Source organism: Pinus tabuliformis, chromosome X (assembly GCF_031772625.1).
Source record: "Pinus tabuliformis cultivar Carrire ecotype Pingquan chromosome X, CPIR1, whole genome shotgun sequence".
Taxonomy (NCBI): Eukaryota; Viridiplantae; Streptophyta; class Pinopsida; order Pinales; family Pinaceae; genus Pinus; species Pinus tabuliformis.
In genome coordinates this window covers 57699224-57723832 of record NC_142308.1, presented here as the reverse complement: position 1 = coordinate 57723832, position 24609 = coordinate 57699224, and the positions used below count along the sequence as shown (strand labels likewise).

Here is a 24609-nt window from a genome sequence, read left to right as displayed (position 1 = left end):
AACATGAGAGAGAATCCATGATTACAGTCAAAAAATGGAAAAATAGCAACCTTGAGCAAAACTGCCAAAAGCGTAGCACCACTGGCCAGAAGCGCAGTGCCACTTTCAGGTCCCTTTTGGAGGCCTTCCTGACATCCAAATTGAGCACATGATAGCTCATTGGAAAGGTATTCAAGTATAATTTCCAAAACACATAGAATTTATTCATTTGAATCTTATTTGACCCCTCAAAATGTGATTCTCCAAAGACTGCTTTTGTGTGTCCAAAAAGTGGCAGAAATGTCATTTTTAGGGTGTTTTTTGACCTTTTTGTGGACTAGTTCTGCCCAAAAAACTTTGAAACTTTCTAGGGTGCATTTCATCATCACTTTGAATCCAAAAATGCAAACCATTTCTTCATTGGGTGCCCCTAGGAAAATGGCGCTGTGCTTCTAGGCAGTTTTTCTATGTATTAAATTCCAAAATTTGCAAATGACAAATTTGCTCCAAATTTGCCCAAAATTGGTGAGAAAAACCATCATCAAGTGCTCTTTTGAGCCAAGGAATCTTCAGAAATCATCCTAAGCCTATCCTCCTCCCTTGTGTGGTTTGCTCTGTTGCCTAGCTCTATTTGCTGAGGTGTCACTACCTGTGTTTTCCTCCTCCTCATAGTCTCGGTCCTCTTGGTCCATGTTTGCAAGGTTGAGGTGTATGAAGGGAATGAGTGAACGTGTTTTTATGAATGAGGGGATGGGAGATGAGCTTGTGACTAGGAAATGAATGGAGGAGTAGGAAATGAGAGGGAGGGCTTGTTTGCTTGAGAATTTTCTCTTGGGGAAGAGGGATAAAGGGAATGGGAATGATATGAAATAGGGGTAAAGGGAAAAATGGATAAGGTGATAGGGGAATAAGGAAAGGGAAATTTAGAGTTGTAGGGTTAGGTGATAGGATGAACAACATCATTAGGGAGATTTTAGGGTTTCATATTAAACATGGAAAATGATGCTTATAGATTGGATTTGCAAACCAAAAGTAAAGTGAGGGATGTCCACTTACTTGTAATGATGGAAGGAGAGAGAAATTTGGAGTTTCCTTGAGGGTTTGAGGGATTTTAATCTCTCCTACCAAAAGCATAGTTCCACTGCATAGAAATGCAGTGCCACCCTAGAAGCGCAGTGCCAGTGTAAATTTACACTGTGAAATCTTGCCAGAAGCGCAGTACCACCTTCCAGAAGCATAGCGCCACTTCAAACCCACCTTTTACTACCTCCCTGATGTCCAAATTAGGCATGAAATAGCTCATTGGAAATCTTGTCGAGTCGAATTTCTAGAACATCTTGAATTTTTTAATTTGGAGCTCATTTGCCCTGTCAAAATCCCAATCTCCCAAGATTGGTCAAAATGTGCAGAATGAGGCTGCCAAAATGTATAGTGATGTTACAATCAACTTTCGAAGGTCTTCCTCATCTTCAAATTGAGCTCATGATATCTCATTGGAAATCTCTCTATGTATAGTTATCATTTGACTCATCAAGAAAGTCATTTGGTCACTCAAGCTAGGAGAAACATTGATTTTCCCAAGGTCACTCTAGAAGTGCATCAACTCTCCTGAGGCAAATGTATTTTTGACATTTCTCTAAAACCATGACACTTGTGTAAAAAGTGAAGGAGGTTTTTATTATTTGGCCTATTGTGGACAAACACCTCTCTCATGTTTTCCAAATTCTTCCCTGTTTAGTCTAAAACATAGTTTGAAGAAAAACCGGCCCTATGTGTGGCAAATGATTTGTCCCTTGGAATGACTTATTGAAAAATGATGGAGACATGATGTGTATGAGTTGGAATGGCCTCATACTTACTGAAATGACCTCCCTTATGCCTCATATACTCATATGTCTCTGATTCCATAACCAACCCTAGCTCAATGGGTGAGGAAATTAGGGTTTAGTGCTTGTGAAAAATGATGATTTGGACACCCTTGGGAAAAACAACTCCCTTTGGCATGAACTTAACCCTTTGAAACTTTACCCTTTCACTTGACTATTTCCTTTGAAAAATTGATCTTTTGATGGTCTGGCATCTTTGGAACATTGAGTTAACAACTTGGGATGGTGAAATTATTACATTTGAAAGACATAAAATTACATAATGAAATAAGCATGTCTCTTTACAAATCATCTTCACATGGTGAAGGGATGTTATTTGATCACCCTTTACTTTCTAGTCTTATGCAATGGAATGGAACCTTGGCAACCCTAATGACCTAATGAAACCTTGAAAAACCTTAAATACCTAATGAGACATTGAAAAACTGAATTTCAAGATGACATAATGACTGATTAAAATGGCATGATAAAAATAACTTTATGGATGATGTACAGTTAACAAGATATGGAACTATGCCAGGAAGTAATCACATTTAGGGAAGAGTGATGTTTTTGGACTAGGACTACCATCAGTGAATAATTTTTTGCATGACCTAGTGGAATGATAAAAAATTGCTGAATCGGACCCTTAAAATGATATGAAAAGAGGATTTTTGATCACTGATGGCAGGATGCAAATACTGACACTAATGGATGGGATCCAAGCTGGAGGAATGGCTTTGAATCAGACACCAATGGTTGTAGTTCCTTCTTCTATCTAATAAAGTGTTTGAACCTTTTTCCCATATGTTTGTATTGTTTTATAATGCTTATGTGTGTGAATTGTATCTGATTCCTTTCACTTATATTCAATAGATTGTATGCTTTGATTGGTTTTTGTCTTCTATTGTGTTTACAGGGTACTTCTCAAGTGGATTAAGTATAGGAAGGAGTGACGGAATCGATACAAGGGAGACGAGAGGAAAGCGGAACTACAGGTAGGCCTTCTATCTTCTCATCTTATCTATTGCTTATAGGAAAAGTCTAAAACACTTTAAAGTGTTTTTCTAGATACAACTACTTATCTAGGGAATTAGTATTTATTCGTAGATGCTAAATTCTCCAAAACATCGACAGTTGTTAATGGTTTAGTTATGATTTACAAGGGTGTTTTTGATCGAAGAGTTCAATTTGATCTCTTTTTCTAGCTCTTTAAACTTACGAAAAGGGAACCCCTTAGAGTCCTCATTTAAATCTTTTCAGACTCCCAAAACATGAAAATATTGTCGAGCACTTGTCTTTTCAAACTCATAAAATTAAGTGAAAATGTGTCTACTTAGTATAAGTTTAACCCTTTTCCAGACTAAGATAGATTATCTACAAAAAAGGAAAACCTTAGTCAAACATGGCGAAGAGGTTCTCTTGGGTATTGTTTTCTACTTTTTCAGACGTAAGGGACTACCTACGAAAAGGGACATCTGGATTTTTCTTTTTCACCTCTTTTTCAAACTTCTATGCATGAAAAATAATTCGAGTTTAACCTTCACTGGACTCATTAAAACATAAATTATCGATCGAATTTTCGAACATGACAAGGCTAAGCCACTCTTTCTTAGGGTTCGTTAAATATACTCAAAGGAATTCATCTGAAGGATGGACATACAGATCAAGCATATGTTATCCTCCTCAATCTTCTTAAAAAACAAAGAGGTTGTTAATTTTAGATAACAATGGTATGTTCTATGCTTTAACACAATTTACTTCAATGTTCCTTATTAGCCCAATGAAAATTTCCAATTATCTTCAGTAGCAATCACATTAACTTATACACATTGACAATAAATGCAGATAGAACATAAAATATATGTAGAAGGCAAGTCAAGACAAGAGGACACAAGATGTGGTAGATGCCAGGGACAAACCCAAATGTGGGGAAACCCTTAGATCAAATATTCTTATTATTCTTTAGTAGTTCAGTAGCGAGAGAGGGAGAATACAAATATCAAAATTACATGCCCAAAATATTTCTTCCAAATCAATAGTTAATCAGCAGTCAATACATCCCTAACCAGAAATTCAACGGTGGTAAAATCTGCCCCAAAACGTCCTCCAAGCAGCTCGGTCAATAGCAAAATAATGTGGCCTGCCAAGGGCATCAATGTCAACCCAAAACTAGCTTGGTAAACCTAGTCAAATTTTTTTGTAATTCTGCGGTCAAACCAGAAAGTCAACACAACAATCAACTGAGTCAAGTAGTCCCCAAACACCTCGAAAATTGTGCCAAATAATGTGACCTATAGAAATCAAAATTCTTCCCAAAAAACGAAATTCAGTGCTAGTCAAATACTCCAAGTCAATGTTGGTCAATGCATGCCCTAATCTCTGAAATTTTTGGCCTCCAAAACTAGTCCATAATTTCTTCCTCTTCCACACCTGCAAAGTAGAGAGTCTCCACGGTGTACGAACCAATCAAGAGAGGAGAGAGAAGATGATGTGATGAGTTGAGATGATGTCCAAATGAGAGAAGGGTCACTTATATTTATACACTTTGTTGAGGATGAAGAGACACATCCATTGGGCTTCATGAGCCTACATTTGACTGAGGCCGACCTTCACATTTTGTCCATGAGAAAGGATAAATTCAAAATTCCATTTCTACTTGTTAGAATGAGATGATATTTATATAAAAAATTTTCCTCTCTAAGAGGGGAATCCAATGCAATAATCATCTCCGTAATATGAGTTTTCCTAAGGTGGAATTCGACCCTAGTTTCCAATTTTAACACTCCCTCTCAACTAGGGAGAATTCAACCTATAAATCCATCATCATACCAACCTGTCATACTATACCATCCATGTCATCACTTCCCTACTCTTGTCTTCTCTTCTCTACTGAAACATGAAGTAATAATGAAGAAGAAGTGATTGAGACTGAGTCATAAGATCATACCACTCTCCACTGACAAAATTCAATCCTTGATCCCAGATCAAGTTGTACAACACCAAGCATCCTACTCATAGGGAGGACGATAATACATGATGTGTCCATCGGTAGTGTTATGGTCCCTAACCGTCTTTTCCCAACTCATTGGCCAAATGAGAGGTACTTCCCATGAGTCCAAGACTCTATGGGTAGGATGTGTGCTAGGGCATCAACAGGAGAAGGTGAACTACTCATCCTACTCATATGCCATAGGATAAGGTGAACCACTCATCCTATGCATATGCCAATTGTAGGGGAAGGTGAACCACTCACCTTACATGCATGTGTCTGGGTAGGGGAAGGTGAACCACTCACCCTACATAGATGTCATCCATAATGGGGTATCATAGGGGAAGGTGAACCACTCACCTTGTATCCAACGCACCACTAGGGGAAGGTGAACCACTCACTCGATGGTCGCTCATAGCTCCAAGAAGTACCCCACGCCCCCAGGATCTCCTAGAGCTCTGTGTCCAACTCATACGGAACCCTCATAGGAGGGTCGTTACATGACTCCAAGTCTCTCTCACAAGGTTAAGAATTTGACCTTCCCCAAAGGCTTCGTGGGAATACCTATGACCTGCTCATCTATCCTGATGTGTTGGAGCCTTATTGCTCCTTGTTGTACCATATCCCGAATAAAGTGGTACTTGATATCAATGTTGTTGGAGGAGTCGTGGAACACAGGATTATCTGAAAGGCGAATCCCACTCTGGTTGTCGTATAAGATCACGGTGGTATCCAACATGTGCTTAAATAGCTCACTGAAGAGATTCCTCAATGAAATAACTTCAAAACAGGCCATACTTGCAGCAATGTATTCGGTCTAGGCGGTGCTTAAATAAACCGATTTCTACTTCCTGCTCATCCAAGATATTAAAGCAGACCCCAAAGAGAAGCAACACCCATATGTGCTCTTACGATCCACCACACTACTGGCCCAATCAACATCTTTATATCCATGTAGCCTCAAATTCCTGGCAGTGTATCTCAGTCCATAGTGGATTGTGCCTTGGAGATATCTCAAGATATTGTTGGAAGCAATCCAATGAATGTGATGAGGCTTGACCACATATTGACTCAACGTGTTAATAGTGAAGCATATGTCAGGATGGGAGTTGAACAAAAACATCAAGGCCCCCACAAGTTGATGATACTCGGAAGGGTTCGCCAATCCAAGCCCAAAAACAATTCCACATAACTTCTTAAAGTTGAGTTCCATCGGAGTAGTCACGGACTTGTAGTCCACCATCCCACATCTCTCAAGTAGATTCACAATCTATCTTCCTTGAGAGAGGAAAATATCACCTATATTTTTCCATATCTCCAACCCTAGGAAGTAATGCATCAGCCCTATATCCTTCATTTCAAACTCGGAAGCCAAATTCCTCTTGCATTGATGAATGGGAGGGTCATTACTCGTCAGAAAGAGATCATCCACCTAAAGGACCAGAATGAGAGGTCTTTCCTTTTCAACCTTGAAGTATAGGTTTAGGTGTTAGGTCCCTATACTACTAGTGTAACCCCTTATTGTTATTAGTGCAACCCCCTTATTGTATTATTATGCCCATATAGTCCCCATGTTGTTATTATTATGCCCCATAGAATCCCACTATTGTTATTGTTGTGCCCCTACAATATTATTTTTATTTATGCTCTGATTGTATTGGGACCCCTTAGACTCCTATATATAGAAAGGAGGTATTGTCATTTGTATCATCCAAGAATTGTTCATTTGTGTAATGTAAATGAGGTTTCCCCCTTGAAGAGGTTTATTTTGAAGTCGTTGATCTATCTTTTCTATCTTTTTGTGAGCTAGTTGCATAACATTTGGTATCAGAGCTTAGGATTCTAGGGTTTTGTTTCTCCAAATAGGGAATTTTCACTATAACATTTTCTCTACAAAGTTTCAAAAGTGAAAAAAAAAACCATTTGAGTCGAAATTGTTGTGAAACTCTGGTCCAAATTTCAGATCTTCTATTGCTATATTTTCAGAGAAATGATCTCAGGAAGTTAGGGTTTTTGCAAGCTCTAGAATTCCATCACAAATAGGTCATCGTCATTTTCGCTATAACATTTTTTATATGAAGGTCCAGACTCTAAAATTAAAACACATATGAGATGAAACCTTGACGATGCTTGGACCCAAATTTCAGATCTTGTTTTGCTATAATTTCGGAGATATGGTCCAAGACATTTAAGGTTTTTTACAGGTTACCGAATTATAGCCCAAATAGGTGACCTTGGGAAAATCGTCATAACTTTCGCTCTGAGCATCAGATTGAAATTTCGTAAGTTATAGAAAAAGGACAGATTGTAATTTTTTGTTTATCATTTTCAGGTCCGAAGGTAGAAACAGTGACACGTGGAACTTCGTACAAGTTCTCTCTACTAAAAAAGTATATAATCAGGTCATCTTGGGAGATTGGGCATAACTCTTTCTTGGAGAATCCAATTTCAATCAGACTAATGGAATTGGCAAGAGGATGTAGAGGGATACTACAGGTCAAAATTTCAGACCTTGAAGATCCGAAATTTCAAAGATACAACAAATTCAAGATCGAGATCCTAAAAGCAAGAAAAACAATGACTAGAATCAAGAAAATAGAAACACCTAGTAAGAAACATTGGTGGGACGATTTGAAGAATGTGATCGAAGATATGATCAATAAGATAAATGGTACAAAAGAAAAAAATCATGGAAACGTGGAATATTTGAAGAAAGACATGTAAGGTTTGAAGGAAGGTGGGACAAAGTCACTACAAGAAAGGTTTCCTAATGTCGAAAAGGTAGTAGAGGAAACTCATGATGAGAACAAAAGAAATTTTAATCATGATTTCATAGACTCTAATGTTGGATTGAAGACCCACCATATTCCAAATATAGATATGAGGAAATTTGATGGCAAGGATCCGTAACTTGGATACTATAGATGGAGCAATATTTTGATCTACATGATGTGCAACCGCCACAAAAGGTACATATTGCATCTTTATATTTAGAACCAAATTTTTTTAATGGTATAGAGGGATTTGTTCTCGTAAACAATTTGTCACCTGGTCAATTTTCATGGAGGAAATGATAGCACATTATGTGGATACAAATAGAAACACCTTCTTTAGCCAATTGATAAATCTAAAACAAAAGGGTTCAATGGCAGAGCACATTGGGGACTTCCAAAAATTGAATATAAGGGTAAATGATATTTCATAGAAGCATATGATTGAAGTATTCATAGGGAATTTAAATGATAACATCCAACATGAGGTTTTCCTTTGGGAACCTAATTCATTGGAGAAGGTGTACACGTTGGCAAGAAAAAATTAAAGCAAAATTATGGCAACAAGGAAACCTACCACTCATAACTATAAATATGGAAGTCTTTTTGCTCCTAGCCTTTCACCATCTACAAGGTTGACACCACAACAATTGGAAGAAAAAAGAGAAAAAGGGCTTTGTTACAATTGTGATAGAAAATAAACTAAAGTTCATAAGTGTGCTGAGAAGAAATTAATTTACATAGATGGGGAATAGAAGCAAGAAAAGGAACAAGAAACATCAAAAGAAGAGGATATACGTTAGGAACAATTCCCAAAGAAAGAAGAAATGAATCTGGCCATATCTTGTAATGAATTGACAAGAATTAACACTCAAACTCTCAAGATAGAAGGGAATATCAAGAAGAAAAAGGTAATAGTGTTGATTGATTTGGGTAGTACCCATAATTTTATTCATTGTAAGATAGCTAAGGAATTGAATTTCTTCCTATGTCCAGCACCAGAGTGTCAAGTAATGGTTGCAAATGGAGGAACCATAAATTTCTCTGGAAAGTGCCACAATATCATGCTATCCATGGGAGAATATGTCTTGAATAGTCCAATGCTTTCCATTCTAATGGGTGGTGAAGATGTTGTACTAGGAGTCCAATGGCTATAATCTTTGGGTACGATAGCTTTTAATTTTCAAGAACTTTTCTTGAATTTTTTTTGGGAAGGAAAGGAAGTTGAATTAAGGGGTATCGCAGGGTGACTGGGAAAGATAATATGCTCTAACAGCATGACAAAGATTCTAAAGAAAGAACAACAGGGTGTAATTTCACAATTATGTTCACTAGAGGTTCCCACATCGAAATCATCTATTTCTCCAGATCTCCAAAACGTTTTGGACAATAATTCCAAGGTATTGAAGACTCCCAAAGGCATCCCACCTATTTGTGATCATGATCATGCTATTCATTTTACTCTAGGAAGTGTTCCCCCAAACATTAGGCCTTATAGATATCCATATGCACAAAAGAGTGAAATTGAATGTATGGTTATAGAAATGCTAGAGGTTGGTATAATTCAACCCAGTCAAAGTTCTTTCTCTTCTCCAGTGGTATTGGTAAACAAGAAGGATGGATCATGGTGCATGTGTCCGGATTATACAGAGCTCAACAAGCTTACTATTAAGGATACATTTCCCATTCCTGTCATTGATGAATTATTGGATGAATTACATGGAACAATTTACTTTACCATGTTGGATCTTTATTTAGGATATCATCAAATCAGAATGAAGACTGAAGACATTCCAAAAATAACATTTAGAACTCATGAGGGTCATTATGAATTTTTGTTCATGCCTTTTGGCATTACCAATGCACCTTCTACATTTCAAGGTTTGTTGAATTCCATTTTCAAACCCTTCCTTAGATATTTTGTGTTAATATTTTTTTATGTTATACTAATCTACAGCAAGTCTTGGAAGGATCATGTTCAACATGTTGATATGGTGCTCGAAATATTGGAGGAGAAATAATTATATGAAAAAAGCTCCAAATGTTTCTTTGGAGTACAAGAGGTGGGATATTTGGGTATTCAATTAGCTCATAGCTCATCTTATCATCCTCAATCTGATGGGAAAATTGCGATAGTGAATAAATGTTTGGAAGGATATCTTCGTTTCTTTGTATCTAATAAAAAAACACAATGGGTCAAGTGGTTGCCTCTGGCTAAATGGTGGTATAACACTTCCTTCCATATTGTAGAAAAAATTACCCCATTTATGGAACTTTATGGATATCATCCATTGTCCATCACATCATATTTAAAATAAAATTATAAGGTTCAAGTAGTGGAAGATCACATCGAGCATGAACAACAAGTTCTCAAACTCTTAAAGGATAACCTCACTTTGGCGCATAATAGAATGAAACAACAAATAGATCAACATTGTAGAGAAATAAGTTTTGATGTAGGTGAATGGGTATTTATACAACTACAAACATACAAATAAATGTCCCTCAAGCAAGCTAAGAAGGATAATAATTATCACCAAAGTATTATGGTCCGTACAAGGTGTTACAAAAGATTGGTGTTATGGCATACAAATTGGAGCTTCTTGCATCTTCCTAAGTGCACCCAGTTTTCCATTTTTCATGCTTAAAGAAGGTTATAGGTGAGAAAATCCCAGTTCAAACAATATTTCCAAAACTTGACGAGTAAGGAAAAATCATATTAGAACCAGAAGCAGTCACAAAAACAAGAAATCGACAGCTACGAAATCGATCAATTTTAGAGTATCTCATCAAGTGGAAGAACTTACCCGCTGAAGATTCCACATGGGAGGATGAGAATTTTATACAGAAACATCCAGAACTACTTAAATGTTGAGGACAAAACTTTTTGAAGGAGAAGGGCATGTTAGGTCCCTATACTACTAGTGTAACCCCTTATTGTTATTAGTGTAACCCCCTTATTGTATTATAGTGCCCATATAGTCCCCATGTTGTTATTATAATGCTTCATAGAAGCCCACTATTGTTATTGTTGTGCCCCTACAATATTATTGTTATGTAGGCTCTCATTGTATTGGGACCCCTTAGACTCCTATATATAGAAAGGATGTCTTGTCATTTGTATCATTCAAGAACTGTTCATTTGTGTAATGTAAAGGAGGTTTCCCCATCGAAGAGGCTGATTTTGAAGTCGTTGATCTATATTTTCTATATTTTTGTGAGCGGGTTGCATAACATCGGGTCAACATCTCTCCTTGCAAATACCAACTTCATAAGATAGCTATCGATCATCTCATACCAAGCCCTAGGGGCTTGCTTCAACCCACAGAAGGCTTTCTTCAACCTGCATACATGTGTCTCGCGATCTTGAACCTCGAACCCGTCGGGTTGTTCCACATAGCTTTCCTCCTTAAGCGAAGCATGCAAGAAGGAAATTTTGACATCCCTTTGGTGTAGGCTCCATCCTTGCGAGGCAACAAGGACAATGATCAAACGAATGGTGGTATATCGGGAAACCAGTGCAAATATCTCATCATAGTCTACTCCTTCCTTTTGAGAGAAGCCTTGAGCTACAAATCTGGCCTTGAATTTCTCAACACTCCCATTAGCTCCATGTTTGATCTTGTAGAGCCATTTTGAAGTGACCACTGACTTGCCCTTGGTTCTAGGAACCACATCCCAGACATCATTCTTCATGATTGACTCATATTCCTTGTTCATCGCATCCTTCCAAACTTGTTGTTTCATGACATCTTCGAATGTATAAGGCTCAGATTGTATAATGGTACTCATGGTAGATAAGTACCCTTGGTACCTATTTGGCTTCTCTCTTTCACGAAATGTCCCCCTCGATGCAATATGTTTCTCAGCATCTTCAAGAGTGTTAGATCTAAGACTTTTATGATCCATCAATTTAGAGAAAGGTCTTCCGGATTAATCACATCGTAAGGAAGGATTGGGTCAATGTTTCGAACCAACTAATGTGGTTCATCCTTAGGACAAGGTGAGAAAGAAATCAATCTGAGAGAATAAATAGCATGGATGCATCATTGTCCAGTGTTAGCCGTTTAAAATTAGCCGTTGGTGAAATAAAATCAATTCGTTAATTTTTAGCTGTTATGTAATAAATAATTATTTATTATCGAGAATGTCACAACTTATTAATTAAATAATAATATAATATAATAGAATGATATTAAAGGCAAGGGTTGACCTAGCCAATGGGACTTAGGAGGAAAAATAGCCATTGAATAGTAATATTATGTAGGAAACTAGCCGTTATGATTAATTTATATAATAATAATATTAGGTAAAAGCTCATGTGATGAATAAGATGTTAAGTGATAAATATATTCAAGATTAAATTATAATATTAATAGTGAAAAACCATTGGTTATAATAAAAATAATTAATGTCTAAGGTAATAAAACTAGGTAGAAACTAGTTGTTATGTAAGGAATTAGATGTAGGGTAATAAATAAGTGGTGATAATATTACAATTAATTCATATAACAATTCAAATAATATACAAGGATATTTTATAATATTCATATTCATTTCAGATAATAATATTCAAGCATAATTTATAATATTAATAGTTAGAGACTAGTGGTTAGGATATAAATGGGTTATTGATTTATTAATCCAAATGGGTAATAATTAATTTTTTATAATATTATTGTTAAACACATATATGGCGGAGACAAAATAGGAAAGATAAGCATGAGATTGTATTTATTATTTGACAATGATATACATTTATAGTACATTCGTGTGACTGTTGGGTTCCACATCCCAAGGTCTCTTGGACTCTTATGGCTATTCACATTGTACACCAACCCATAGAGGATTAGGTGTCAAACACTCCCCCCCTTAATTGGAAGGGTTATGTATGAGTCCAAGAAGAGAGCTGTAATACAAAATGTGCAAAAATGCATGGCAGCACTAGGATGAATGTGCTCTCTAAAATGTTGGTATAAAGGGCGGTGGTTTAAGGATGACCACCACCAACACTGGAATGCTTAGTGCAGTTCCTAGAACTCTTCCAATTCTGGCATGAAGCTCAGGTCTTCTGCTAGAGGAAGTGCTCTTCATGTTTTGAAGAGGGAAACCTTCAACCAATAAAGGGAGGTCTCTATTAACACCCAAGTTGTTCCCTTTGACTCCCAAGGGAATACGGCCGGGGTAACCACTAACCAAACTTTGGATTATAGGTTCTAGCCTACCTATAATCAGAGAGGGCTCTCTCTTTAAGATTTATCTCTGTTTTGTGAAGATTTTAGGCTAGTTATGAGTTCAGTTTTTGTTTAAGGTTTTGGTTGAATGATGTCTTTCAGTACCTAAGGTGGAAATCTTCAGACAGTTTTAGTCCATTGGGCAATGGAGTCCGTGGCTACAGGTTGTTTGAAAGGTTGATTGGGATTGCTGAAACTGCAGGGCCATTTAAATATTTCATGAAACAAATTTGAAATTGTGATGGTGAAGTATGTTTAACCAGTGGAAGGCAATTAAGAATTTTCCACTAAGCTGGGGATGTGAGAAAGAGATATATTGCACAGGAGCAGGCTTGAATTCCTGAACAATGATCACTGTGAAGATTATAGTGTGAAGGTGCAGCAATTAAGAATTACACTATCATAACTATAACTGAGGAAAACATTCATAACAGCATAGATTGAGCTCAGGGTATTCCATGAATAAATCCTGAAACTATTCTTTTTCTTTGCTATCAAACTGTGAAACATAGAACATGAATGGGTCATGAAGAAATAATAAAAAACATAACGAAGAGTTTAAAGGAACTTATTGAGCCATGAAATACGCAGGAATCCTGTAGCATTCAGCAAACACACCACAACGCCTCAGATAACACAGAACTTTGGAAATTCCATCAGCTTTTGTATTAATACTCTGAAAATTTACAGCATAAGATCTCTAGAAGAGAAAATCAACAACCCCTGCAAGCTTATGCGAGGGGGAATATATACAATCGGTTATACAAAATATCTGAACCGCTGAGTCACTTGATAAATAAATACGCTCAACAACTTTACAAAACAGCAGATAAGGAAGTTATTGCTGCTCTAAATACAAAATGAATGCTCTTTAATTCTGTTAGAAGTCTTTTTGACCTTTGGAGGCCACTGAGTCGGCTGAGCGTTTTGTATTAATGCTGAATGATGTGTCTTTATGGCTTTGTCATGCTGTAGCTTTCTCGGCCCTGTCACCTGTAGCTGTCAGTGTTGCTTTGGTGGCCGAATTGGTTTGCTGAGTTGGCTCAGTCCTTTCTTCTGCAGACATACTGCATGCATCAACTTTTTTGAACATGATGACTTATGTTTTTTGATGAAAAAACTTGATGAAAGACTCTTGTTTACAGTATCAACTGTATCATTTTGGTCCACCATTCCTGTGTGGGCAATTGATGTCTCAAAATTGCATCTAAAGTTTCATCTGCCTCTGTATATTTGTAGAAGTTTGGAGGCACTTCAAACAAATGTTTGATCTCATTCATAATAAAAAATAAGTTCTCTACTCTGTTATAGAGACTTTGCCCAGATGCTGGCCCTGTTTCTTCTGAGGTGCTTGGTCTTACAGTGATCTGATTGGTGGCAAATGTATTGACCCTTTTTGCATAGTTCTCATGTGAAAGTAGCCTCCCTGCGCTGTTCAGTAAGCCAGGAAGACCTCTGCTTTGTAATGCTGCAAACTTATCCATGAATTTGTTTACTTCTGTCTGCATGTCCTGGCTTCTTCTTTCCAGTGTTTGTACCAGGCTTCTCAATGTAAGGACCCTCTTTATCAGCAGGATAGTTTCAGTTCTGTTAGGGATTCCTATTGCTGCCAGCTGAGGACCTGTACGGTTATTGAGCACGTTAATCATTCTATTGGCTATCTCAGGCATATTGCCTAGAGATGCCCTTGCTCTCTGGACTTCCCTGTGTGCTTTGCCTATGAGCTCCATTTGCTCATGAATGGTCTCTATATACTGCCATTGATCTGTGATTGATTGGCCAATGTTGGCCCATAAAACTGTCTTGAGCTCAGCCACCACTTTGTCAAGGGTGAGCTCTTTCTCCAGCTCTTTTATCTTCTCCTTAAGGGCCTTTATTTCCCTTCCTTTTTCTGCTACATTTTGCTTGGATTTGTCATATTTTTCATTCAGCTTAGCTAAATTCTCTCTGGCTTCATTTAGCTCTACCATTTGGGCTTCTAAGGCCTGGATTTCATTCTTCAGCTTTTGCATATCAAGGCTTGGAGCCTGCTCTGTTGTTGGTGCTGGTGCTGATGTAGATGGCGCTGTTTGAGCTGTCTGTTCTGTAGGAGGAGCACTAGTTTGAGGGGGTTCCTCAAGGTTGATTATTTGTGGAGGAGGCTGAGATGTTTGGCCTACTTCCTTCTGTTGTAGGGCTGCCTGCAGTGCAGCCTCTGTCTCTCCCAATTTTCCTTCTGTTTGGATCAGTTATTTGTATAATGATATCAGCATGCTTGCTGCATCTTGGTCATGCCTCAGCTGGGCAACCTCTTCTGTTTGTGGGTGAAGAGTTGCTGGGATCTTAACCATTTTTCTCAATGCTGCCATGTCTGCATCTCTTATCTTTAGCAGCTCCTTTATAGCTTTGGTATCCTTTGGGTCATGCCCAAGCTCTATGATGATATCCTCCAAGGATCTTATCCTGTTGTCTTTTGCCTGAGAGGAGGCTTTCTCCAACTCAAGTTGGGCAGCTGTGTTGTTTAGGCTATTTTCCAACCTATAATTAACCAAAGTTTTGTCTGCTAGAGTGGCATATACCATCTCACCCGTTTGTTTGTGCAATTCAATCTGATCCATAGGGTGGATGTCTTTTGCAAGGACCTCAAGGTTGGTCTTTATGTAGTCTGCAGCTGACTGTGGTTGCAGCATGGTTGGCATGAAATGACTCATGGTCATTTTGCCCTCTTGCACATCGTATGCAGACATCAACCTCTGCTGGTTTGTAGGAGCCATTTTCAACAAGTGATTGTACAGCTGTATCCTAAGTGGCTCATTCCTCTTTTTGATATCAATAAACTGTTGTTTGATGCCTGTTTCAGCTCTCCTTTGCTGGCTTGAGGAGCTGACTTCTCCTCCAACTGTTCTTTCTTGTTCCTGCTGAAAGGAACTTGCAGATGCCTCCATACTTGGTGGGCCCATGCCCAAAGATTGTCCAATAGGCATTTCTTCTTCTGAGAGGGGATTCATTCTATGCCTTTTCTCCCCTTGATTTGTGGATATGGTGAGGGGAGTCTCCTGCTCTCTATCCCTCTTTCGGTTTCTGTCCTCATTTTGTGGAGTTTGGAGTACCGAGGCCTCCACTGTCATTTCCTGCCTAGGAGGCACAGTTTCTTGAGCCTGTTGCTTAGTGGATACAGGGGCTTCAGCTGTTTGTTCTTGCTGCACTGGCTGCTCCTGTTTTTGTTGTTCTTCTTGTTGCTGTACTTCTTCATGAGGTGGCTGTTCTTGCTCCATCTGTTTTTCTTTACCTTTGCTGGAAGCCTGATAAGTAGCTTTGGCTTCTTGCTGATGTGCTGTAGAGGATGAGGCAGCTGCTCCAAGTTTCCTTTGATATGAAGAGGAAACCTGTCCACAAGTTTCCAAGTCAGCCTCTTTTTCAATATTCTTTGCCTCTCTTTGAATCATTTTCTCTCTAGTAATTGCTTCTTCTAGGGTGCCCTCTTTCCAACTTAGCAGATTGGCATATTTCTCAATATGAGGCAATCTAATGTGAGCATAGCCACCCAATTTATGTTTTACCCTCCTGAGAGAAATGAAATGATTAGGGTCATAAGGTACCCAGCGAAAACTGGTTTCCAATCGGAGGGCCTCTAGCATGCCATTTGCTTCCTTCCATCCATCCTCCCTTATGTTGTAAAGAAAAGGGCCTAGCTGGTTCCTGACTTTTAGTTGCACTTTCTTGTTTTTACTATGGAAATGGATTTGGTCTGCATTTCCAAACTGCCTGAAATACTCCAAGGCAAATAGTCTCATAGGGACATATCTTGGCAGCCTATAAGGGTCCAACTCACAGCCATATATTCTGATTACTGTATGGTGTTGGTAAAAGTACCAATCACCAATGCTGTAGGCCTTCGAGAGATGGAGAATTCTTTGCATTTCATCGGTCAATCTCGGAGGAGGGACACCATATAACAAGGTCATAGCTGGATGGACAAAAAGGTCTATGAATTCACAGTATGTGTATGGTGACCAGGAGGTGTGATGAAAAACTGAAGTCCAAAATACTACAGACCTTGGATTCCCCTGGGCATCAAGTTTCTTGAGAGGAATAGGGAAACCATCAGGTTGATAAAATAAGAACAAATGATAGATGTATGAGGTGTATCTAAACACCTTCTCCCTCTCTAGATTCATCAGTTGCCCATGAATCTTATTGGCAATGTATTCAGCATAGTCATAGTGCACAGCAGGAGGCTTTCCAGGAGAAAATATGGACAGCATGGCCATAATGGTGTCATCAACATCCTCAAGTCCCCTGTATCCCAGGACATAACTGATCAAGTCCACAAGCATTTTCCCCAAGTCATTGAGATATGGATTTCCAATAGGAGGTGTTCTCATAGTTTCAGAGCTTGGCTGAATAAATAACTGATTAATTTTGATGACCTGGGCACTGGAGAGGTTGCCCCCCTTCTTTAATAAGTCCAACATGGAGAGAGGAGTCAATGGTCTTGCAGTGTGAAAGTGCAGCATCTCATTTATGGCCTCAGGGGTAATATGGAACAAGACTGAGCCTGTGGGACTGAGAATAGCTCTTTAACATGGATCAAAGCATTCACAGCATCTATGAATCAAGTCTGGAAGGGCATTGACTTGAGGAAGGTTAAAAATGGGCAAATTGGAGTCCCAAATCCCTAAAATGTCAGCTCCACTGAGGTGTTGGGCCTTTAACTCATTCAACACATGGATGTTAAATTTGGAATTCATTGAGAATGTCTCTATCATCTGATAATATTTATCACCCAGGGCCTTCCACTCCAACTCTCTGTGTGGGGCATTCAGAGGTGGGATATTTAATGCTATTGGTGTTTCCATGGCTAATTAGGACTGATTTGTACTTGAACTAGTGTTACTGGACAGAGCAACACAGAGGGGTATTTCCGGAACAGAGAGGCGAATTGCAGAGGAGCAGAGGGTAAATGGTAGTGAAGCAATTGAAATACAACACAGAGAATTGATAGAGAAAATGCCAGGACTGGTAAACTCTCTCCATGGTGAATTAGTGGAGCTTGGGTTTTTAAGTTCACGAATGCGCGAACTAACTGTGAATTTAGGTAAATTTGGCTAAATGCAGGTTCTGCAGAGGAGTTTCAACCCAACAATTGAAAATAGACACTGGTACCCGGGACTGTCTGGTAAATACAGTGTTTTCTCACTCTTTTAAGCTAGCTTTGGACAATTATGGACAAAACCAGGCGCGGAGGGAACGATTTGGATAAATACCTTGTGAATTTGCCAGCAATGGTTACAAATGCAGGTGGAATTGGATGCGCCCACGGTCTTTGTAGCGATTTCTGCAGGTTGGCGACGGATTGGTCGTAATTCGCATGCAGGGGGAGTAATAGTTGTTTTTGCAAAAAGTGAGAAAAATGCAATTTTCGGCGAAAATATGGACTTTTGGGTCATTGGCGCCTTTTTTGGATGACGTCAGCATGACGTCATCAGGTGGGGTCAGGGTCAGGTGACGTCAGCATGACGTCATCGAGTGACGTGGCGGCCTGTGAGTGGTCCACGGGGATTGCATAGGTGGCGGACATGTCGGAGCGCTGGCGGGCGGGGGTGCTGACAGGGCACCGAGTTGAACTGACGTGGGCGTGACGTAGTGGTGATGTGGGCAGGCGGTAAACCACAAGCGGTAAATGGTTTTTCTCGGACCGCTTTGGATACGGTCGTGGTTTTGTCAGAGGGCGGCCTGAGAGAATATGGGGGTGATGCGTGGCAGAGGCCTGTCGTCACCCTCTGACAGTTTCTCGGGAGGTAACTTACGGTCATCGGTGCCGACCCGATATGGATAAGGGCCGTCGGATGGGAAAGTCCAGATCCGACGGTCGACGGGTCAATAAGCTGTCAGGGCGATATGGAAACGGGCAGGCATATAATAATATTATTCGGTAAAATACGCGCCTGGCAAAACATTAGAAAAGTGGGTTTTCAACTGTGTTACGGGTAAAATGGGTGATGCACAGGTTTATTTACAAAACCAAGTTTAGGCTATTAATCCAAGCAGATCTTGGATTAATCCCAGGATTAATTTATCGGCGCTCTGTGGGTCGCGCTCTAATGTTTAGCGCTCAAAACATTTGAAACCAATCATAGATCTATAATGCTCGGGGAAGGGGATACATAGGTATTTTGGGTTTTTTGCATAATTTACATAGTAATAGGGGGAATAGGGGGTATAGGGAGTTACATAGTAAGAAGTTAGGGGTTAATATGAGTGGAAGAGGTGGATGAGGAGGGAAAACACTAAGTTTTATATGAAATCAACTTAGTTTAGGAAGTAGATCAAAATGAAAAGAATTTACACAAGAAATGTGGCTTTTAAAGAAATAAGAACCAACTAAAGACTTTGACTTCCTTTATGAACATAGGTAATGATGGGATGTTAGCAATGAATGTGGGGGGGGGAATCAGGAAGTTAGACATGCTCCTTTGTATTGCTGCAAAATTATGGAGAAGAGGACCTTCTCTATCCATTGATGTTTCCTTTATGTTAGATCAGCAAAATTCAATTGAAAGGAATGACATTTCTGCAACCCCCTCTACCTACCCATTAACTTGCCTAGCATTTTTTGTTTCTTCATGGAGGGTGCACTTAGACTTGCAGACCCTCATGTGCCTTTTCATTTCTTTTGGCTTTTTCTTTTGATTTTCTATCTAGAACTACCCTTATTGCTTCCAAGGTCCTAGATTAAGCAGTTGGGAACCTTAATTCTCTAGCTAACTACTGTTCTGCCAAGATTGAACAGTTTGGACAGACTTCTTTCTCTATTCTACAACGGAAAATTGAAACATGGCATGATCCAGATTAGGCTGTTGGACCATCCATCCAAAATTCAGTCAACATCAAGCTATGTACATATTGCCTTCTCTTGAAAATATGGGATCTTTGCATCACCAAAGCAGAGCATATTTGGAACTTTCTTTGCCAATCATGAAATATGAAACCTATTGGTATAGGTATCTAACAGTCTCACCTCGCATAAAAGGGAGAACCTCAACTTGAAAAGGGAGGTCTCAACCTGTGATGGTTTAAGGATGACCAACAACTTTGGAATGCTTAATGCAATTCCTGGAACTCTTCCAAAACTGGCAAGAAGCTAAAATCTTCTGCTAGAGGAGGTGTCCCCAATTCTTTGAAGAGGTATCACTAACTGAAGGCATGCTCAGGGGCATCTTTGTCTCTGGCTACAACTCTGAATCTGGTATGGCAGGTTGTGGATCAGGCTCGTTTGATGTGGCTTTGAAGCCTGTAGATGACCATCATTTCCCCCCCGTTAGATACAAGGTGAGATGATGGAGAAAAATCAACTGCAAGACTATTCAATACTCTAGAACAAGTTCGGACATATGACTGAAATATCTTCTTGGCTGTTGATGCCAATTGCCAATAAGCGATCCATCCAAGATGAATCTTTGTTCTTACAGGAGGTTTGTTTCTGAAGCATCTGTTTGAAGAATGACTAGTTTTATGATAGTGCTTACATGGATGAAGATCAAAACAGTGATATTTCAGATGGCCAACTTGGTCATAATGTTGGCATTTCACAATCTGTTGTTGTTGCTGTTGCTGTGGAGGAGGGGCAAAATTTGGAACAGTTGAAGGTGAACTGTCATGAAGGAATCTAACACTCTGAAACTAGATGGGCTTTGAGTAGTCTGGAATATGAAAGGACACGTCCTTGTCATATCCAAGACTAGTTCTGTGCTTGTTTTGGACAAGCTCTTCCCAAGGTCTGATGATGGGCTTGGGGAATGCAGACTGAATTTCTACATCTGCATGTGACCTTGCTGCTTCATTGGGCACTAGATATGAATTTGTAACATTATTGACTTGCTACTTATGGGAGTCTATTTCATTGTTCTGAACAGAAACAGGTTCAAAATGATGACTCCATTGTTGTAATTCTGCTCGCTGTAGCTGAGATTCAAGCTACAAAAATTCAATTTTCTCTTGTGCATTTTGTAGATAGACTTGAACGTCTGTGAGAGAAACTTTGCTGACTTTTAATGTATCATGAGTAGTAGACAATATCATAGTTTTGAGGAACTCTAATACTTCATTGATTCTGGCCATTTTCATTGAAAAAATAAGGTGAATTTCATAAATACAGATTCTTGATCTCAAGCCATATATAAATAAGCCAAGTCGTAAAGATATATAATCAGTTCAAAATCACAATTGAATATGATTGAACATATGAAATATGCAAGCCTTCAACGTATTCAAAGCAACATACAGTAGTTCCAGGTCGTGGAATTTCAACTGCCCCCATTCAATTTTGAACAATACAATGCCAAAGAGATTGCCTTATTCAATGCTCAATGCTCAACATTCAAATGTTGATGCTAATGCACCAATACCCTACGCAACTCCAAGTTATTTAATAGTTGGATATTTCCTCTCAAACAACACAAAAAATTCACATTGGGTGAGTAAAATATCAGTGCACAAATAATAATAGCTTCAACATTGCATTCTACGCAGACTCAAAAGGTTCAGTAATGGCGTTCTGGTGACTGGAGGCATTGGCATTCTGGTGAGGGATAACTCTATAAATTTCATGGATAATTTCTCATCGTGCTTCAAATCATGTTTGCAATGCATTAGCTCTTCTTCAGTGCTTGGCATCACATCCTGATACTAGAAGCCTTTTCCTCAACGCTCATATATCTTTATATCTATATCCTTTCTAAACACTGTCAACAAGACACGACCATTTGAATACCTACGACTTACCAGCCTTGGAGTGATTGCCGCACTTGTGAAGGTGGATGACACGAATGCCGTCAATTTTCTACTTTCTATGGAAATAATTCCACTTTGCTTGTGAACAATGGAGATGGGAAGTTTACTGTCAAAGACAGTGGAAAATTTTATCGTCCAAAAAATACTCTTGGATGATGTTGGGTTAGCATATATTTGTGCAACAACAGAGCGCGTTTTTTTTTTTGCAGTAGGTCAGGTATTGGCAACCATGGTTTCATCACTTGCAGAACAACCGTCCATGTGATTTCTTAAACACATAATTCATTGCTATCTTAGGCTTTCTGAAAATCAAAGGGCATGTGAAGTCTAGTGGAAGTTGTAGCAAGACTAGACAAATCATGCTGCTCATAAAGTCTTTACGGGTCCTTTGGCCTTACTAGCTGACGTAGAGATGTGCGCACAAAAAGGTGTTCACCTTAGGCTCAGTCCGATGGTGTCTTTGCACATCCAAACCATATGAAATAAATGCACAAACAAATATTATAGTCGTCTTGCTTAGCACATGCACCACTTGGCCTCTCATGTCCATGACACACAAAATAGAACCAATGCAGCAACAAATTACAACAGCGCAAACTAACTGAAACTCCACATTGCCGACCTTGTGAGCATTTTAAAGCAAAATCTTCGAGTAGATTTGGTCATAGATGGACCAACACAGAAAATCCAATGGTTGTGGCATGTGAATTGTTGCAAGGTGAACTAGAGCCAAAAATAGTTGAGACGTTCTATATATTGGCCAGAAACACCTTCAATTGCTAGTTATCAGTGCTGGGAGACACATTCTTAGTTTGGGGTGTCGACTGTATCAACGTCGTCAATGAATATTCCAATGTCATTGTAATTGTTGATGAGCTCTGGGATTTATCACTAGCTAGTGTGTCGAAGCTCCTACACTGGCAATGAATATCAAATTTTGTTAATAGACATGCAATTTGGGTCATTAAACCTGCAAATAGCAAACCGGAGAGAGCTCGACTGAATTTGACAAGCACAGTGCAAATTCCCTTTTGAGCTTTCCTCCTGCCTCAACCGTATTCTGAGTCTTTCAATCGACATTCATGATTTCACCTCTTCTCCGATCACAAACATAGACAATAACTCAAATGCAAACTCAAATGGTGGAGTCCATGTCTCTGGTCATGTTTCTACTCCTGCATCTACTATTTTTTTTTAATTTTGGATTAAGCGGGTGCAAGGTTTGGGAATCAAACAAAAGGTGGAGAGACTGGAGTAATGCTTGACATGAAAAATGAGCGTATGTAGAGATACCAATGTTGGGTAGCGTTAGGGTTTTGGTGTCAGAGGTAACAGTTCCAACGAGTGAGAACACAACAAAGTGTTAGGGAGATAGGGAGCTGCAGAGAAGGGAGTGTTAAAGGAACAGGAGTAGTGCCTAGACCCAATGAGCCTTCCAAAGCCAATGCACAATTTCTTCTCCTATTTTGAAGGTAGAAAAATTCAATCCCTTACACACCAGAGAGAAGGAAAACTCAACATAACACTTGACAAGAATGAAGGTACAAAAATGTTGTGTCAGTGCTGACAAGCTGACCAGAATGGCGTTTTTTTTTTTTTTGAGCAAATTATTACAGAGAAATGGCTGAGTGAAACGACTGAGCAAATTTAGAATGGCAGGACAGAAATGGCCACAAAATCAATATGAATCTACCCCACAGAGATTGCAGCTAGAATTTAGCTAGGAAAACATTTATGAAATATAGAATTGATGGCAGAACTGACCTGCATAGGAAGGCCATAAAACAAGTGGCTCAACTATGAGCAGGGCAGGATATCGCCCACTCTGATACCATGTTAAACACACATATGACAGAGACAAAATAGGAAAGATAAGCGTGAGATTGTATCTATTATTTGACATTGATATGCATTTATATTACATTCGTGTGACTGTTGGGTTCCACATCCCAAGGTCTCTTGGATTCTCATGGTTGTTCACATTCTACACCAACCCATAGAGGATTAGGCGTCCAAAATGTATGACCCAAACTAACTATTTAAAAAGATTAAAACCTATATTAGATCTAGATATATTTCATAACCTGAACTATAAGAACTAAACTTTATCAAAACCACAAAGAGGGCTAAAAGCAAGAGGACAACTTCATAATTGAAGGGAGGAAAGCAAAGAAGGAAAAACCAATAGCAGGAGGAGAGAGAACACCAGAAACAAAGAAAGAAAAGGGGAAGGAGAGGGTGGAAGAGCTCAGGGGCGAGAGCTGGAATCCAGCTCCTACTTAATTTCTAGCCATCATCCCTATTTATTACCCTACATCTAATTCCTTACATAACAACTAGTTTCTACCTAGTTTCATTACCTTCGACATTAATTATTTTTATTATAACTGATGGTTTTTCACTATTAATATTATAATTTTATCTTGAATATATTTATCACTTAACATCTTATTCATCACACGAGTTTTTACCTAATATTATTATTATATAAATTAATCATAACAGCTAGTTTCCTACATAATATTACTATTCAACAGCTAGTTTTCCTCCTAAGTCCCATTGGCTAGGTCAACCCTTGCCTTTAATATCATTCTATTAGATTATATTATTATTTAATTAATAAGTTGTGACTTTCTCGATAATAAATAATTATTTATTACATAACAGCTAAAAATTAACCAATTGATTTTATTTCACCAATGACTAATTTTAAACGGCTAACACTGGACAATGATGCATCCATGCTATTTATTCTCTCAGATCGATTGCTTTCTCACCTTGTCCTGAGGATGAACCACATTAGTTGGTTTGAAACGTCGACCCAATCCTTCCTTACGATGTGATTAATCTAGAAGATCTTTCTCTAAATCTTCAAGAGTATATTTGAGCCACAAAGGCCTTTTCATTGAAGTAGAGGGCTCACTAGGAGGTGGATCAATGAGATCCATCAGAACTTCAACATCATCCATAGATTCATCAAATGGAGGTTCATCATG

General features: G+C 38.8%; 1 pseudogene; it reads left to right on the top strand.

Moving 5' to 3' along the window:
- Positions 1 to 21944, top strand: part of LOC149138318 (cell differentiation protein rcd1 pseudogene) — an 81750-nt pseudogene extending 59806 nt beyond the window's left edge.
- The last annotated feature ends 2665 nt before the right edge of the window (positions 21945 to 24609 follow it).